The sequence below is a fragment of the Thermobia domestica genome, chromosome 11, assembly GCF_964235325.1.
Source record: "Thermobia domestica chromosome 11, izTheDome1.hap1.1, whole genome shotgun sequence".
Taxonomy (NCBI): domain Eukaryota; kingdom Metazoa; phylum Arthropoda; class Insecta; order Zygentoma; family Lepismatidae; genus Thermobia; species Thermobia domestica.
The window spans coordinates 251281227-251301175 of record NC_137464.1 but is presented as its reverse complement, the minus strand read 5'-3'; the positions used below and the strand labels follow the sequence as shown (position 1 = coordinate 251301175).

Below are 19949 nucleotides of genomic sequence, written 5' to 3'. Positions count from 1 at the left end.
GACCGCTTAGTGCTCTATCAATACACGTCCACCATAATTTCTGTTAAAGAAAACCTCACACGAGGAGAACGCACGCACCACACACATGATCATCTGCATTTTGATCTTCGCGGAAAGACGCACATCGCACGCAAGCATAACAAACAACACAGCCTGTTGTGACGTCACTAAGCATTTGGCAAAGATTCAGAGACGGCGAGAGAGAAACATCTTATTTCTTTAGGAAAAGGAGTGTAGGATCCGTATGATCACATGACTCAAGATTGAGGATTGGCTAGCCAAGATTGTGACATCATCCGAGAAAACCACCCACCTGCTGACCTAGAAAATATCTCCGAAGAAAACCTGAGATTACTTTCTCGCTGGCTTTTAGCGAGTTGCTGCTGAACACAGTCTGAGTAGTGACTGACTGTTACATATTTTGTGAAGGTAGCTGCCTCTTTCTTGCTGAACTGTCAAAAGAACCATCTGTGTTGTTAATAGGAGCTTGAAACAGGAATAAAACAAAAAACGTTCCTCGGGATAAACACCACTCAAGGTACCAAACATGCATTCAAACTGAAATTTTGTTGTCATAACAATAATATAATTGCATGTTTCATTTTGCCCACTAACACCTTCATACATAGTTGCAGCTAATTCTTATTTGGTTTGCGTGTGGGAACATTTGTTTTCTTCTTTTGTAGCTGGTTTGATGATGTAATCGTCTTTTGGCGGTGTAACACGCTCAAAAATGTTACATAACGTAAGTCTATCCTTAAATCCGTATTTAAATACTGATATAGGTAATTTAAAACATGAACAACCGAGTAATTATGCATTTGCGCAGATCTTTTTGGAGAAATCACAGTTTATGTTGAAGATTTCTGTTTCATTGATTACGTTAAAATTATTCGTCATAGAAATCTTTGAGTTTAACGTACCACGTTTATGCCCTTTACGCCAAGGAGACGATGATTAAAGCAAGTGAATGATGATCCAAGAATGAGTGGAATGAGAAAGTGGGAGGAAACGGAAGTACGCAGAAAAAACCTACGGACACGGTGTTGTCCACCACAAACATACTTGGCCGGGGATCGAACCTAGGACCTCCATGCACGAGACGTAAGCGCTCTACCACTGATCCACCGTGCCCCCCCCCCGCGAGTTATTCGACATAAAGTAATATGAGATTATTAATATCCGACATTCATATTAATAGTTAATAGGAATGGACGCTGGTATCGTTAGCTTTAAAGTATTGGGGGGTGGGCATGCTACTTTTCACATGCGCAAATTATTTTTAAAATTGCACACATGATTTCGTTTTGTTTAATTTGACAGAAATTTAATGTTTTATCGTAACTAATGTAGTGCATAGAAACTGTCATTCATACGCACGGGCGCTAACTATGGGGGAAAGTTATGATTTATATGTATTTAGGTCCGCTCTCCCGAAATCCGAAGAGGACATTCACAATATTTTTTGGATTATAATATGAAGAAATGTACTCTTAGAAAACAATATGTTCTGAAATAAATATCACTTTCCTCCGAAATAAAATCCTAGTTTCGCCCCTGTAACTACATACAATCTCCAAGTAATGGTGCCCATGTTGTGGTTTCCAGAGGAGGCAAGTATAAGCTACATTTCAAATATAGTTTCAAGTTTTGCGGTAATTATCCTAAAAATTCTATTGGGTTTTTCGATCTTCCGAAGTACATTTTTTTTCTAGAGGGGGGCATGCGCCCCCTTGTCCTCCCTTAATGGGCGCTCTTGTCTCCAAGGTCAACTACAAAGATTCTACAAATTTGGCTGTTTTACCTGAAGATAAAATATATTCTTTTATTTTAGTTATATGAAAATGAATCTCCTCTAAACTTAATCGCTCTGCGTTATATTTCCATTGAGTGGGGGGGGGGGCACAGTGGTTCAATGGTGAGCACTTACCTACGATGTGTGGGGTCAAGTAAGTTTGTGGTGGACAGCATTGTGTGCGTGAGTTTTTTCGGGCTACTTCCGTTTCCTCCCACTTTCTCATTCCACCAATTCTTCCACCATCATTCACTTGCCTTAATTATCTTCTCCCTCAGCCTAACGGACATAATCGTAGACATACCATTGTAATCTTAACGAAATCCCATGGATATTTTCATTATTTTAAAGGTTTATGCTAAGAAACTTAAATGTTCCGAGACAGATACGGACCCTGAGAAACTGACTTCCGCGAATGTGTTGTGCTGTATTGGTGATTGCTTTTCTGAGCATTTGCCAACGTAATCCGACGAAAGAAGAAGAATTGGATTGGAATGTGGAGTTGAAACTGTTGGATAAACGATGGCGAATTGTTGGTTGACCAACAAGTACTTTAAACTAGATTGAGCCAACGTATTTTTCAACTTTACTCTTGTAATTACTAATCCCCAACCATTTTGAATACCGTATATGCATTGCGGGAGCAAGGTAATCAGAAATCAGAACTATTGAGAAAATAAAAACTGCTTTTACGATTATCATTGCAGGGGAGCACAAGGAGGGTATGTCACAAACCTTAAGGTGAAGAGTGAGACTACAATTGTGCTTAAATGAATATATATATTTCTTACTCTAAATACATTCGTCATCTGGTTTGAGAACTCAACTTCCAGAAATAATAGGGGCTTCGCAGGAAAATCCTCACTTTAGGAACTAAAGATCGCATCTTAATAGAACTGGTCCTACGAGATCGAATTTCGGTCTATACTACAGTATACGTAACATACGTTACCAATGATGCGAACAGGGGCGGATCCAGGGGGTGATAGCCCCCCGGAAGAGAAAACTTTCTTATTTCACATATATAAATAAAACCCATCCCAAAGTTTGGAGCCCTTAAAAGTAGCAGTATGACAACCCACGCCTCACCCACAGAAGTCGGTCCTGGAACCACCCCTGGATGCGAATAGTCTGAAGATCGATCACGACCGTGTAGTGATTCCATGGTGGGCACAGAATAGACTGCTCCTTCATTACTTTGTTGAGAGGGACAAAGTATATGTTTATCTCGGTTATGTTTGCTACATAGAAGACGAACACATGTACTACCATAGAAAGTCAATTACCTATTGACAATCAAATGACAGTTGAGGTTCTTCAGAAAAGAAGACATTCTCATTGTTGTTGTTGATTACAAGTCTAGCGTCCGATTCAGCAGCGAGGCGAAATGAGACGTGGACGTAGAGCTTTACGTGAGATCTGAACCGCATCAGCTCGAACAGGGATTCGAACCCGTGTCTCTCGCACCAAAGCCCGTATGCTAACCATATAGCCACAAGAGATCTCAAAGAGAGATAGTGAAGTGTTGCCCTTCTAATTAGTGTTGGCTTTGAGGTGAGACGAGAATTAAGGTTTTCTTATCTCATCTTGTGTCGTAAATTTTGTAGATTTTTTTTATATTTGAAGAATTCTTTACCGTCTCGTCTCGATTCTCAAAAAGCTTTTCCCGTCCCGTCTCATGTTGTAAATGTATGTACTTTTGACTTTTGGAAGAATATTGCCCTTGGTTATAGGAAATTAAAATGCTATTCATGGATAGATGTTGCATAATTATCATTAGTTAAAAAAAAATACATATCACCCCAGTTCCTTAATCTATGGCTTGTGGTTTGAAACGTTGATAAATGCTCTTAACATTGCATTTATAACCAGTTTACCAATTTATATATTTTTTATGCCATTAACCATGTAATATTAAAACAACATGTTAAATCTTAAACTTGCGTGTAACTAATGCTGGCCAAGAGCTGATTAATGTCTTATCTCGTCGTCGCGATTCTCTCTTGTGGATAAGCAGTTAGCGTTCTGCACTTTGGCGTGGGAGACCCGGATTCAATTCCCGGCGGAAGCTCATATGGTTCTGATCCCACGTTAAGCTATAGGTCCACATCTCATATAGCCTCGCTGCTAAAAGGGACTCTAAACTGAAAATGAAATCATTCAAATTCTCTCGATTTTCGTCTCGAATTTTATTTTTTTTCCCCTCAAGACGTGTAGTTTTCGATACGTCAAGAGGAAATTCTCTATTCATGAGCACCATTACTCCTCATAACCATTTTGCAACGCCTGGTAATGTGAGATCTATTTGTGATGGATATGGGGAAAGCGCTGTTTCTCAGTGGTGTGCCGGTGGGTGTAGGCGAGCGGTCTGAGGCGTGAGGCTGACAATCGTGAGGTGAAACCCATTGGAGGTTTCAGTCCCTCTGAAGAACAAGGGAGGAATTTTAACTGTCCTCTGTATTTCTGTGTTCATGTCCCTGTCGAGTTTAGTAGTCTTGAAAAGTCTACTAAAAAATAAGTCCGGAAATTAAAAAAAAAATGGTAGAGCGTTCACATCTGGTACATGGGGTCCTGGTTCGATCCCAGCTTGCGCCGAGTGAACTTTGTGGTGAACAAACACCGTGTGTGTCGGTTTTGTCAGGGTTCTTCCGTTTCCTCCCACTTTCTTATTCCACAATTTCATTCATTTATCATCATTACCGTTTTCTTTAGCCTACACAGTATAAACAGTGGGACGTAAACTGAACGATTTCATTTAATTGTTTATGATGAACAAACACACTGTATGTGAGCTTTCTTCTGCTTTAACGTTTAAGATTATTAGGATCACACAGGAGGACTACAAGAGTGTATTGTAAGTCAGTTCGTCCGTCTGTCCGTTATTCCACAAGATAACTCTTGAACGAAGACGAATTTTTGAATTTCGTTTTTCAGCTCTAACAACTCTAGCAAATATCTCGACAAGGAGTTATTTTAAAGAATTCACCCATTAACATCTTTGCTGATAAGAACGACTTTAAGTATTGTGTCGTTTAAAATTCAACACCTTCCCTAACTTCTATGCAACCAGTACAAGAATAAAGTATTAATGGTTGCCTAATGTGAAAGGATATGTAACTTTTCTTGCTGCAAAAAGTTCATTAAACTTTAGTTTCAGCTGATCCTTGTTGTTGAATACTAGAGTGTATTTCTTCTCTTTCCATACACAGAAATAGATGGAACTCTAACCGAGGGAAACCTGAACTGATAAAACCACCAAAATAATCGCGTAAAGGTAGCAGGAAAATATTTAAAGCGTATTCTTATTTCTGTACACAAATTTTCCTGCTTGTGTGAATTTGATTGAGACAGATTGCAGAGAACGAAAATGGTTAATAAAATTTAAATTAAAGAAAAAGGGGAAAAAATGAGTGGAAAATGACTATACAACCAGTTGAATAAAACGAGAGAAAAAAAGCACTTGTCTTCAAAAGAAGAAGGAAAAATCTGTAGAGTGAAAAGAATGAAATAATCCTCTAAAACTGCAAGCGTAGGCCCTCAACATACCCATTGGCTATTGACCTTAAAATACTCCCTACGCAATTCGACTGCATTTAATGGTAAGCTATAAGAAAAAAAATTGTTGTGCCAGGGTTGCCAGTTGTACTCTCCTTACCGTTCATGTACAGTACTTTTTCCCCCTATACTGATGTACCATACAGTCTCAAGTGCTAGAGCATACACGAAATGTACGCCCTCCGAGATAACGAAAAGAAAAACAACATTTGTCCGTTATACAAAAGATATATTGTATAACTTGCTGCTTGAGCTCCCCACAATATTGTCCTCCACTGGAGATACCGTAATAAAATATTGTCACTTACAATATGTCTTTGATTCTAATATGCTGTTCTTTAGTGGATTGGTTTGTACAGGCAGGGATATGAGGCATAAGATCTATATACGATGAGCATAATTTCAATAATTAATCGTGAGACAACTAAAATAAATAAATACGAGGGGTGATCAGAAAGTAAGGTTTCAAAGTCTGCAATGAATCGTGTATATACGTATTATTTCATACAACCAATACAGCCAACAGATAGTAAGTACATTAGGATTATTTTTCAACATAGTCTCAATATCGGTTGAAACACTTATCACATCGTGGGATGGATTTGAAGATTCCCTCCTGGTAAGAAACCCGTCCTTGCGTGTTCAACCAGCAACCACGTTGTTACGAAGTTTTTCATCACCTCGTCTAAAGCGAAGCGACGGCCTTCGAAGTGCTTCTTCAAGTGCGGGAACCTGTGAAAGTGCCATCTAGAGATGCAAGGGCTCGGAAAAAAACTCGGTTTTTCCTGCTTCGCTTTTTTGCTTGGGAAATTTTGGGCTTTTTTCAAAATTCTGCTTTAAATTGATAAACCAGATTTTGTTTCGCTTCTCTATAACACAAAAAGTTATTTAATTAGTGGTTGATGCCGATAATAATATAAAACCTCGAAAATAAACCATGAATTTCGAAAAGATATTTCAAACAATTTTACTTGTCAACATATTTACATTATGAATTCCAAAGGATTAACCAATGCATATAATATTTTTTTAAACCTCCTATATACAAAAGTAAGCAGGGTTGGGAAGAACCATGGTTGTGTTTGAAAATGCCAAAAACCCGTTTTTGGGGGGGAGTTTCAACTAGGCTTTTTTGGCTTAAACCAGGTTTTTTGGGTTTAGATATTTTGCTTTATGTATTTATATTACATATTGACAGAAATAAGTTTGTTTCGCCTTGGTGTTATTATGCAACAACGGGATTATGCTAGAAGAGGTCACATAAGCTTAAAAAAGTCCGGTGAGTAAATTTCTTAAATTGAGGAACTCCCGCCCTAGCCATCGGGAAAATCCCGTCATTACTCTAAATGTAAAACAATAACGGAAAAATCGTGTTATTGCTTTGTATGTAAAATTAAAAGATACACGCATCATAATCAGTACGCTAAAACTGAGGTATTAAATTAAAAATTTAGTACGTACATATCATTGAAAGTCCAATTTAAGCTAATGTTGGAAGCTACGTAGGCAATCGATAAATTATGCCAATTTCTATCAATATATTTAAGCAACATTGGCTTCTTTATAAAATAACAGTCATTCAGGCATGCAGAAATATACAATTTAGTTTCGTTTCGTATGTTCAGGCTTAACATCCTTACGTAATACCGAGGTTATCAAGGAGAAGACTCGATTAAAGTTACATTCGAACCGCTACTTTGTTTGCGCATGAAAGAAGGGTTATGGTTCAACCGAGAATTGAACATGGGACACCTTGATTAAAAGGTGAAAAGGAAATAAAACTAATGCAGATTGTTTGATGTGTGGAAACGTCACCATGAAGTTCACACGATTCGCATTTTTCGTTCTTTTTATTTTTTGGTTTAATTAAACCAGTTGTTTATTTAAAAAGAAAAAAGAAAAAAAAAAAGAAATCAAACAGCTGGTATGAACCAGCCAACTTTAAAAGTAAATACTTCTTTTAAAAAATACACAAATAACTAGCAAAATTTTATGTAGTATTTTTACTTCAAAATATTCCATACCCTCTTTTTGGAACAAAATAAAATTAAAATAAAACATAAGAGAAATGCTTAGATTTATATGATACACTTAAAGGCTGCACATCTAGAGCTTTTGGTTCTGTATATTCTTGAAATTCTATAGTTTTATATAACCACCATCACGGTTTACTCAGTCCTCAAGTTTTCTGAATTTTTAACAAGAGGGATTCAACATATGAAGGGTGTGAGGCAAGAACATGGTAACCCACAATTTTACTATTTTAAGAAATTAGAGATTTTCTGCTGCACAATCCATTTTGAAAGTCGGAAAGCTGATTTTTCACATAAGACTATACATGAAGGACTAAACGAAGCGGTGTGCGTTGCTATCTATTTGCTGCATAACTCAGCAATTGAAAATTTGTTGGTTACCATGTTCTTGGCTCACACCCTTCATATCATTACGGAACTCTCCCTACCCCACCACCAAAAAAAAAAAAAAAAAAAAAAAAAGACTACGGAATATATTTAAGTTCAACTGCACAACAAACATGACTGAGTGGAGCATTTGCGCTTCTATCGGGAAGTTCGGGATTCAACCCAGCATTCGACCATTCTGACAAAGCTTTTCTTCACTCCATCTGTGAAATAGAAATAGTGCGTGTACTGTGAGTTGGCCAACTTCCTTTCTTATTGTTTTTAAATCGTTATAATTACTAATTACCATCAGTGACGGTTTTGCGAAGGTTAGAGGGGCGGTCTTTCGGACTGAAACCTGTTCCCCAAAATTACAGAATGTCTAAAACAAAGGAAATATCTATTAGTTATGCCTTTACTCATAAACTTTAAGCTCCCGTCAAATAAAAATTACGAATGTTTAGAAAAACTAAACATTAGTAAGGTACTCTTCTAAATCCGCCACTGATTCTCAGTATAAAATGATTTTAGAAAACGAAATAATCAGAGAAACCCCTCTCAAAGTACTTTTCTCAATCCGCTACTGATTATTTGTATAAATTAGTATTCAAGATTGTATCCGGAAAATTATTGCTAAATCGTTGCACAGTTACAGTATAACAGAAATGTGGAAGTACGGTTTGACGACGGATATATTGAAAAACGTACGCTTTGACGGATATATAGAAAACGATAAGTTTAACTTTTGCGCTAGAAGCTAGAGTACTAACCTCTTAGAAATGAAACACGGATGACAAACTATAATGATCTGGAGAATTAAAAAATGTCGATAACTCAAAAGTTAATTAGCTCCTCCGCGCGAGCTGTGTTCAAATATGTAGATGCTATGCTGGATCGGCCACTGTGCTTCTCGTCGGTGACGTTTTCCTATTCAGCCGCAAACTTTTGACACCATTCTGTGACATGCTAACGAGACGTTACAGTCTCTACGTAAATTCTCTACCAGCTGATTGTGAATTTCAGCCGCGATTACATGTTTCGCTCACAGAAATCGAATAACTGAGCGGACTTCTTCGCGAGAACAGTGGCCATTTTGTGTTTACCTACAACTAGCGCCACAGGTGACTGAAACTCTGCACAGTTGCCAACTCCATGTATTACAATTATCGCACACTCCTCATTCTCCTATAACAGATGAAACTCCAGAAATTTCGACCTTGTACTCTCAGTTTGTGATCCTCCCTCGTAAATAAAAGCGGAAGTTTATTTTGTAATAAACTAATAATTTCACAGTAAAATAGTACTTCAAAATGAAAATGTGAAACAAAATCTTGTTTATTGCGTAGTTGGAAACACTTTAAAGCAGTATTACAAATTTCAAATATAATAATGCTACAATGAATTTTAGTTATAATGTTTTGTAGTGACAAAAGCGAAAAATCTGTGCCAAAATATTCTTTTTAAAACAATCGGAACAAACGTATTTTTTTTTCAAGATGTACACTCATGTCCAAAATTATTGTCGCATATCTATAGCTGTCTTCTTGTAAAAATATAATTTGCTAATAATTTTGTAGGGTACTTTTAATACTGATGCTATATGTATAATCGGGAAATGTATATTTGTGGTAAATTTCATAGGAAAAGAATTATAAACACGAAAATTATAATGAGTAAAATAAAATGTTGCTAAATGGATAAGAAAATTTTATTTCATTTTATTGTTCTTATTTAATGCTCTTTTGACGTGAAATTTGCCACATACATGTCTTTGCCGATTATACACATACTAACATTATAAGAAATACCGGGCGAATTCGTTATCAAATTATATTCCTAAAACAACACATTTATAGACATGCGACAATAATTTTGGACATGAGTGTACAGTAATATAGTCGATTGTCTCTTACCAGGGATCGAAACCTGGACAAAAAGAATGCACTGTAGCCATTCGGCAAGCCAGGGAACCTGATTATCTTTCTCAAATTATTTTTGTTTTTTTATTTAACAAATGAAATGTAGTCTTCCTAGAAGCAAGAAAATACGGGAAAGTTTCAAAGTTTGTGTACCTTTCTTTGAGCTTACAGTGCTTGGCAACCCTGTTTCGTTCATTTGTCAATGTGAAAGCTTGCAACTATGAACTCCGAGATGTCACGTCACAGTTCAGAGGAAAATGCTGACAAAACCTGTTCGCCTTGTTCGTGGGTTGCAATGGCAACTGTATTTACATATATAGACTATTGTGTTTCTACTTGGTCCATTTATCACCTAATTTGTCCTTTTTCAAGGACACGTTCTTGGAAATGGAAAATAAAATTCTCAATGTAAAACATTTTGCTGGATCGGATCATGAAAAGGAAGTGACACTTTAGTCACCTATTTAGCTTCCCAATTTTGGTTTTCAGATATTGGCATGAGTTTATCGTGGCATTCTTAGTGCAATTTACCTTTTACTATGCTATACGTAAATTGTAACATGGTGACAAATGGTGTTTCTCCTTCCCAAGGTCTTTGTCGCAACCTCTCCAAATTTATTATTTCAAATTTACCATTATTTCCCTCAAATTTACCATTCTTTCCTCAAATTTACTATTGTTGCCCCAAATTTACCATTATTCCCAAATTTACCATTCTTTCCCTCAAATTTACTATTCTTTCCTCAAATGCATCATTATTCCCCAAATTTACCATTCTTTTCCCCAAATTTACCCTTCTTTCACCAAATTTACAATTTTCCCCTCAAATTCGCAATTGTTGCCCCAAATTTACCATTCTTCCCAAATTTACCATTCTTTCCCTCTAAGTCAGCGTTTCCCAACCGGTGTGCCGCGGCACACTGGTGTGCCGTGAATGGGCCGCTGGTGTGCCGCGAGGAATTGAAACAAAATTATTAATTTTATAGTAATCAAATTGCAAAACGTAGGGGAAAATGTATATTTGTATTGCACATTACTATGAATCTGTGTTACTTTTCTATACACTTGTGATGTTGAAAAAGTATTTGTTATTGTTATGACCATTATTGCTTCTTTATTGTTGCAGACTATTTCGTAACTTGAAAATTTAAAATATCATTCAATCCTTTCGACAAATTACCTACATTTGTGTTTTAAAAGTAAAGGAGATCTGTTTGTTCGTTCGTTATTTAGTGATCTTCCTTCGTAGTAAAATGTTGGATACAGTTTTCGAAAAAGAAAGCTTATTTTTAAAAACCTAAATCCAATATTTCATTGCAATTGTTTTTTGTTATTAAATTAAAATGAAAAATAAGCATAGTGATTTACCACGGGGGAAAACCAGTGATCGAGCTTTCTTCTCTGTGCGAAGGAGATCAGTAATCAAAGGAAAAATACCACTGTCTTTTATATTTACAAATAATAATATCTATAAGTGTGCCGCGAGAATCCAAGTTACATCCGTAGTGTGCCGCAAGTTGAAAAAGGTTAGGAATCGCTGCTCTAAGTTACCATTCTTCCCCAAAATTTATCTTTGTTTCCCTCAAATTTATTATTCTTCCCCAAATTTACCATTCTTTTCCCCAAATTTATCATTCTTTTCTTCAAATTTACCATTCTTCCGCCACATTTACCATTCTTTCCCTCAAATTTACTTTTCTTTCCTCAAATTTACCATTCTTTCCCGAATTTACCGTTCTTTCCCTCAAATTTACCATTCTATTCCCAAATTTACTATTCGTTCCCTCAAATTTGCCATTCTTCTACAAATTTACCATTCTACCTCCAAATTTACCATTCTTCCACAAATTTACCGTTCTTTCCTCAAATTTACCATTCTTGCACCCAAACTTACCATTCTCCCCAATTTATCATTATTTCCCTCAATTTATCATATTTCCCAAATTTACCATTCTTCCCTCAAATTTATCATTCTTCCTCCAAATTTACCATTTTTTCACTCAAATGTACCATTCCACCCTCAAACTTGCCATTCTTTCTCTCAAATTTACCACTTTTTCCTCAAATTTATCATTTTCTCCCCAAATTTATCATTCTTTTCCTAAATTTACCATTCTTTCCTCAAATGTACTATCCTTCCCTCAAATTTACTATTCTTCCCCAAATTTACCGTTGTTTCTCTCAAATTTACAATTCTTCCCTCAAATTTATCATCCTTCTCCAAATTTACCGTTCTTTCGTCAAATTTACCATTCTTCCTTCAAATTTACCATTGTTTCCCTCAAATTTACCATTCTACATCCAAATTTACCATTCTTTCTCCCAAAATTTAATTTTTCTCTCCTGCAAAAGTTATCATTCTTCAGTTGGATTTTATCATTTTCAATGAAAAATTATGTCTCCCTCCAAATAATCTGATGGGCCCAACCTGAACCTAAAACCCGCCTGTGGAATGGAAATTAAAATTTCATACTGGGGGCATGGAAATTTTCCCCTAAGTATGGAAATTGTAATTGAGGACCGTTTTTAAATGTTGTCTTCATCTACTCTTCATTGATTTCAAGGAGCTGCCAAAATAAAAAGGAAAGACTTGCAAACATGAATAAGGTTAAAGATAATGAGGACAGGTGAAATTCTACAAAAGAAAAAATATCCTTGTCTTGCCTAGTTGCCTATTTTCAGGATAAGTGATAGACATCGTAGAGCGGTTTAAAGTGGGATTAAGGTGCTGATCACAGGATTCAAATTCTGCCCAGGGCATAAAATGTTATACATTGTACTTTGATTATCATTTATTTCTAATCATCTTTAGCTTAAAAGACAGAGCCATGGGGCTAAAATTAAAAATACAACACAATATTTTCTGCGCTGTGCTCACAATTTTTCAGCTACCCCTCGCATATACATAATTACTTTTAAAACTAGAAATTATATATATGTTGCGAGAGTGTGTTTGCGCTACATGCAAAAGCTTTATGTGAGTTGAATTTAGTATGTATATTTCATGGTTCTCATCTCATGTAAGCTCAGAAGAGATTATCCAGTTGCCTTGGCAGTGCTCGCTTATCTTGACAGCTTTTGCCTCGCTTCGGACGGAGCAACAGAAGCCAAGAGCAAGCAACTAACAAAACTCTTGACATCATTTCGCAGACGTCCTATCAACCCATTTACCAAGTTTTATAACGTTACGTAAGCGCTGGATTGGATTTTTGGCTAAAACGTTATATGCAGATCTTGACTGCTTTTCGTAAACTTTATATTTCTACCCTTAAACCAAATGTACTAATGTGCTTAAGTTACTGAGCATTTTTTTTCTGTGTTATAATGGAAAGGGTGTTATATGCTGTAGAAACGCGAATGTATATGGGATTGCCAATAAGACAGGAGTTGAAGCTGTCTCGTCTCGAAAAGATTCGAAAGTTCTGTCTCGTCTTTGTATACAACTTTGCATCATGCATAATTCGAAGTATTTCCCCATTGCTTTTACTCTCAACTAGAGATGGCCAAGGGGGGCGCGGTGGCTCAGTGGTAGAGCGTTCACCTCCAGTGCTTGGGTTCCCTGGTTCGATCCCAGCTCGCGCCGTGTGGACTTTGGGGTGGACAAACACCGTGTGCGTGGGTTTTTTCGGGGTTCTCACGTTTCCTCCCACTTTCTTCATTCCACCATTTCATTCATTTCTCATCACCGTCTCCTTTAGCCTAACCGGCATAACCGTGGGACATAGAACCAAAATATTTCATTTTCATTTTTTAGAGATGGCCAATTCTGGAATTTTTACTTACCGGAGTCCGGAAAGTAAAATCGGAAAATTCCGAATTTCGGAAAAAGTCCAGATTTCGGAAAAAAAAATGTACAGAGTGGCCTGAAAATAGGTAATAGTCCCGTACTGATCAGCTCACTGCATTTTATATAATTTCTTATTGTTATCCATAGTTTCTTTATTATTTACTCTTAATGTGTTTTTACTTATATCTTAAGCTGGGAACAGCCGAAGCAAATAAACCTATAAGCTAAAATGTTATACTTGATCAATGCAGGGGTGTATACCTACTTTTGGGCCACCCTGTATTTGGGAATTTTCCGATCTGGGAAAAGATCTGGAATTCGGAAAATTTTCGGAATATTACCGAATTCCGAAATTTTCTAAATCCAGGATTTTTTCAAATTCGAATTTTCTGAATTCCGAAATTTTTGGCCATCCTAGTCTCAACCCAATCAATAGCAGCAATTCTTAATAAGTATCAAAGGGAATTATCACCACGTTTAATGAAATAGTTTAAATTATTATTATTATTATTATTATTATTATTATTATTATTATTATTATTATTATTATTATTATTATTATTATTATTATTATTATTATTATTATTGTGGGTGGCGGTTGCTCAGTGGTAGAACGTTCACCTCTTGTGCTAGGAGTCCCGGGTTCGATCCCAGCCCCCGCCAACTGAACTTTGTGGTGGACAAACACCGTGTGCGTGGGTTTTCTCGGGGTTCTCCCACTTTCTTCATTCCACCATTTCATTCATTACTCATCATCACCGTCTCCTTTAGCCTAACCGGTATATCCGTGGGACGTAAAACACACAGATTTCATATTATTATTATTATTATTATTATTATTATTATTATTATTATTATTATTATTATTATTATTATTATTATTATTATTATTATTATTTTATTGCAAATGTTATCTAGTGTTACCCACAAGACGAAAAATAACGTTGTCTTGTCTCATAAATTTTGTAGATGTCTCGTCTCGATTGTTGAAGAATTCTTTCTTGTCTCGTCTCGATTTGCGAGAAAAAATTTCTCGTCTCATCTCGAAAAATTTCGTCTCTCGTTTTGTTACTTTATAGACAAAATATATGTCCTACTTTGTTTCTTAATTTTTATCCAGAAGTTATGAGAGTCCTCTCACATTACGAGAGGTGCATGAAGGGTTTGTGTGTGTAATATAATAACATTTAATCCTACGTAATCTTTGTAGTCTACCATCTGTAATACATCGTATTTAAAACAGAAAATACAAAAATATAATTGGCAATATAATTATGGCAGGCACAAAATATACTCGAAAAATAAGTCTTTCATCGATATATTTGAAAAATAACAGCTTCATCGGGCCTGGTAATGTCTCATAACGCCTATATACTTTTACTGCATCTGGATACATTGTTTAATTGGAAGATGTAGCTTAGGACAAAGCAATGCTAGCTATCTATGCTCTTGAAAATGTGCTTTCATTGACCTTTAGCAGTTTTAAAGTGGATCACCAGGTGTTCTGAGTGCTGTGCTAAATGCTGTTTGTATAGTGTGGCGTTGCCAGATAATAAAGGAAGTTATCATGGAATTGTGCTTGGATACTTCCTGCAGAAATTAATTTTAGGCCCTTACCGGAATTCGCAGCTAAGTTTCGCTTCTCGAACTGTAACGCTAGAATCCAGGAATTAAAGGTACAAATTTGGCAACAACGCATTATGGCGTTCTGTACAAGTTTCTTCTGAAAATCTATTTCCTTAAATGTAAATTAATATGTAAATAAAATATAAAACATAACACGAGAAACGGTCAAACAATATATCTATTTCATAAGAAGATTGTTATTTTAACATACTTTACATACAAATAAACATTTCATAAAAATGATCACTTCTAGTAAGATCTAACAAGCAAATGTCATCGTGGATGCTCCTTGTAAAATGAATCTAATATTTTTTTCTTTTATTTGTTACCTTTTTCGATATCAAAAGACACAACAAAATAAATCAGTGTCCTGTGTTGTAGCTGAAACATAACTCTATCTTATAGTACAATATCTTATATATAAAAGAGAACGTACAAAATCCTTTGTTCCCTCATCACGCTAATACGGCTGAACCAATTTCTTTTATTTTTGGGGGGTTATTAGGATTTGGACCCTAGATGGTTTTTATCATATCACTTTAATTTTTAATTACCAGTGTCTTGAGATAATTGACCATTCAAGTGTCCATAACGTACAAATCCTTTGTTAGTTATTCATCATAGGTAAAAATAAACGTATTTATATGCAACCCGCATGACCGTGTCACTCGGCGGGTTAACATAAATGACAGGCGATATAATGTTAACATTTACTGCAATAGCGAAAAAGTAAAAATTATCTAAGTAACAAAGTTTATTGCGTTCCGGGGTGACCGCAGCGAAGCGGGGCGGGTTAACATAAATGACAGGCGATATAATGTTAACATTTACTGCAATCTTCTATGGTTTTTATCATATCACTTGAAAGCGAAAAAGTAAAAATTATCTAAGTAACAAAGTTTATTGCGTTCCGGGGTGACCGCAGCGAAGCGGGGTGAACGCTGCTAGTTTATAATATGTAACGTTTCATTGTGCAGTAGTTAAGGAAATAAGCTAAAATATGTACTGACTTCCGGGTGGTGATCCACCTTAATAAGTTCAGTAAATTTTCCTGCCTTCAACTCTTCAGCAAATTCTGTGCACGACAGGTCGATATCAAAGCGAATTATAAGTTCTAATTTAACCATGATCATCGATAAACGATTCCTTTCGTCACTTCAAACTAATCTGAAAGAATAGAGAATAGGACATTTAACGTCCGGTTTTGAGAACGTACGGGACACCGGACAAGGAGGTCAAAACCTGAAGTGTCCAGTAAAACACCGGATAGTTGGAAAACCAAAGATCATTTTTATAAGCTTTGCACTGATCCTTCGGTAGTTTCGCTTATGCATTTTATTTTGTTACTATTTCTGAATCTAGTGTATTATAGACAACAACACTGTTTTTGACTGAGGCACATGCGCGTTCACTGTTTTGATATGCTCACATACAGTAAACAGCTAGTCTAGACTCGAGACTTTATATATATATACCGTATCATCTATGCATTAATTGGCACCGTTAACGTGGCTCTTTTTTGCCATTTAAACGTTACGATGAAACACTGCGCTTGGAAACAATACTAAATCGGAACATAAAAAGGAAAGCGAACACAGGAAGTACGATAGTATATACTTTTTTTTTTTTTTTTTTTTTTTTTTTTTTTTTTACAGAAATGAAAGATTTCGTTTCACATTTCTACTACAGTTTAAAAAGGAATTGTTTTTGTTTTTTGTTCTAAAGTTGTTTTGTTTGTAAGTCTCTCCCATATAGTGAACAGTTTACAACCACGCCCAGTTCGTGGGAAGTTATTTTTAAAAGCAACAAAGCGAACGTCGACCCACGATTATTTTCAGGTCACAAAATGTAGACAAGGAACGAAAGAGCAAAAGAGTCCAAAGGAACCAACAACGCAAGTTAATCAAATTAAGAAGCCCTTAATTGTTGTGTGCCTGGAGAGGTAGACCATTCACTCGATGACCCTTGAGGGAACATGTCAGCTTACTTTATGCCTCTAACTTGACATACAGGGACGTTCTGACTGCCCGTCCACAAGACTGATATTTCGCTTAACAACTCCGAAATTATGCTTCTCTGAAACACAACTAGATAGCTAACTATTTTCACAAGGGCCAAAAAGAAGTTAAAAAAAAAAAAAAACCTTTGTATTACTTTCCACTAAATGCGGCTCACTTGTGTGGTTATTTCTTAGTGTTTTCACAAGTAGAAATTCACCTTTGATCTAATTCTCCATACTATTTTACATTTCAAATCATGAATTAAGGTTAGAGGTCGAAGAGATATCATAACAAGATGTTTCATATGGTATGAAAATATTCCTTTAGTCAAGTGTACGAGTTAAGAGTCTTCATCCCGGCGAAATTAAAATATCGCTAATTTTACAGTAATTATGTGATATCTTCCAATAGAAAAAAGATAATTGAAATATGGAACAGGAGCGCCCTAGGCAATATCATTTTACATGAGATACCGTTATCACCACTCACTTATCTGCTTTCGATTTCGAGCCATTTTGAAAATCGGCATTTATTTTCGCGTTTCTAAACAGCTGAAAACGGAAAGCCATAAGGTGACTTGTAATAACGGTACCTCACGCAAAATAATATTGTCTAGGGCGCTCTTAACTTCGCCGGGATGAAGACTTAAAAGAAATATACAATTTTACAGTATATATATAAATGAAAGTGATTATGTTTGAGACTTAATAACTGTTAAACCACCCGACCAAATTTTCAACACAGACGTGGTTCGGCCTCGGCAATTTTTTTTTTTTTTATCATTATACGAAGTATATTGACGGTACAACTTAGCGGAGGTGAGGAGGAATATATATATATAAATCTGAACTCCTGAACCACGAGACAGATCTCGATCAAATTTGCCACATAGTTTAGGTTCGGGCCTGGAATGTTTTTTATCATTTCACTTTGACTATGCAACTTAGGAAAGGGGGAGATATTTAAAAACGATCGAAAATGACTGATATTAACGTCGAATCCTTAGTTTTTGGGCTGATTGAGATGAACAGTGACACTTCCGATGCCGTTTAAAACACAGAATTTTGCCCCGCAAATTAAGGGAGGAGGAGATGTATAAAAATGATCGAAAATAAGTGATATTAGTGTCGAATTCATAGTTTTTGGAGTCACTGAGATGAACAGTGGCACTTCCGATGCCTTTTAAGGTTAGTTTAAAGTAACAAGTTTTGCCGATAGATGTCACTACAGTCTTCGTATATATCTCATGTATTTTTTACCTTTCACGAAAATTCACGATTTTTCTTACAAATTTCAACCTAGAGATTTCAAGTTTTTCGAGAAGGAACTTCATAACCTTATGGCTTGTATGTTGAAAGGGATATCCAAACCTTTAACAATATAATTCTTTCAACAATGAAGAAAATTCAAAATAAGAAATCGGCACGGATTGTTGCCTTCGATAGGTTATGAAGTTCTTTCTCCAAAAATTTGAAGCCTCTAGGTTGAAATTTGTAAGAGAAATTGTAAATTTTTGTGAAAGGTTAAAAAAAATACATGAGAGAGATACGAAGACTGTAGTGGCATCTATTGGCAAAACTTGTTCCTTTACACCAACCTTAAATCCAAATCCAGCCCGCAATAGTAAAATTTAAGTTTTATTTATTTAAATTACTTATTATTTTCTGATTTTTCATTATATTTTCTTTGTTTCTAACGGTTTAAGAGCGATTCAGTAATAGTAAAAAGTTACTATTACTGAATAGTAAAAGTTTTTTTTTATTTTAACCCAGCGAAGCGTGTAATTGACGCTAGCGTGTGTGTATATATATAGAGTGTGTTTCAAAACAACACCGACAACTTTTAAAAGGTGATTCCTGACACTAACATCAGCGTGGGTGCAGAAATCCGTCATTCGGCGTTATAGGCTGCCGAAAATGTGAAAAATGAACTTTAAAGGTCCATAGCTCGAAAACTATGGAACCTACCGTAGTCAGGTTAAGACTTGGCTTAGAAACTAGTGTGTGCCCTATTCAAATATCCAAGTTTTAGAATCCTACGGAACAATTTTTATAGAGGTAGTTGGTGAGTACTTCAAATTATATGCCCGTAGCCAAACTCCCTATATAAAACATGTTGCGTGAATACTGCAGGATTCTGAAACATATATTTTTGGATAGTAAACATGTTAGTTTCTAACTGAAGTCTTGACCCGACTACGGTAGATCCCCTAGTTTTGGAGCTATGGACCTTTAAAGTTCATTTTTTTCACGTTTTCGACAGCCCATAACTCTGAAAGGAAGCATTTGTGCACCCAGCTGGTCTGTACATTTTGTCTTATGTTGGTGTCAGGAATCATCTCTCAAAAGTTCTAGGTGTCGTTTTAAAACACCCTGTATATAACACTAAGATATAACGAAGCGAACACAAGAAATAACATTGATATTGTAAAATTTTGTCAACAAAAATTAATATACTATTTCCAAATCTACAGCTTGTGTTTCTAAATCTTTGTACCCCTATTCCTTCCGCATCTGTAAGCGTTGCGCGTAATATATAAACTTTAAATTTGGTTGTATAACACTACATAAAACTCCCTCATGTACAGTTCAAATATCCCTCTGCGAAAAATAATCCTGGGTGTATATCTAGAGAGATAGAGAGAGAGAGAGAAAGAGAGCACCTACTGTTACATCTTCAGTAAGCTGTAGCTAGTTTTTCCAGAAGTGTGTGTGAAAGAACCAAATATAGCTATTGTAGATCTGAAAATGGTGCGAGCAAAAGTGAATTGAGAAAGCGAGAAGAATAAAAGTTATATATTTTGCCGTTTTAGCTCTGCCATTTTACGAATAAACACCGGGGGGGGGGGGAGAGAAAACTGAATTTGGC

General features: G+C 35.9%; 1 protein-coding gene across 1 annotated transcript in view; it reads left to right on the top strand.

The window, feature by feature from the left end:
* The first annotated feature begins 274 nt into the window (after positions 1 to 274).
* The window catches only part of LOC145664922 (uncharacterized), a 134168-nt gene continuing 114493 nt past the window's right edge, over positions 275 to 19949 (top strand). Inside the window, exon 1 of the mRNA XM_081732026.1 lies at positions 275 to 538. The gene's annotated coding sequence lies outside the window, so the exon portion shown is untranslated. The remainder of the gene's footprint in view (positions 539 to 19949) is intronic.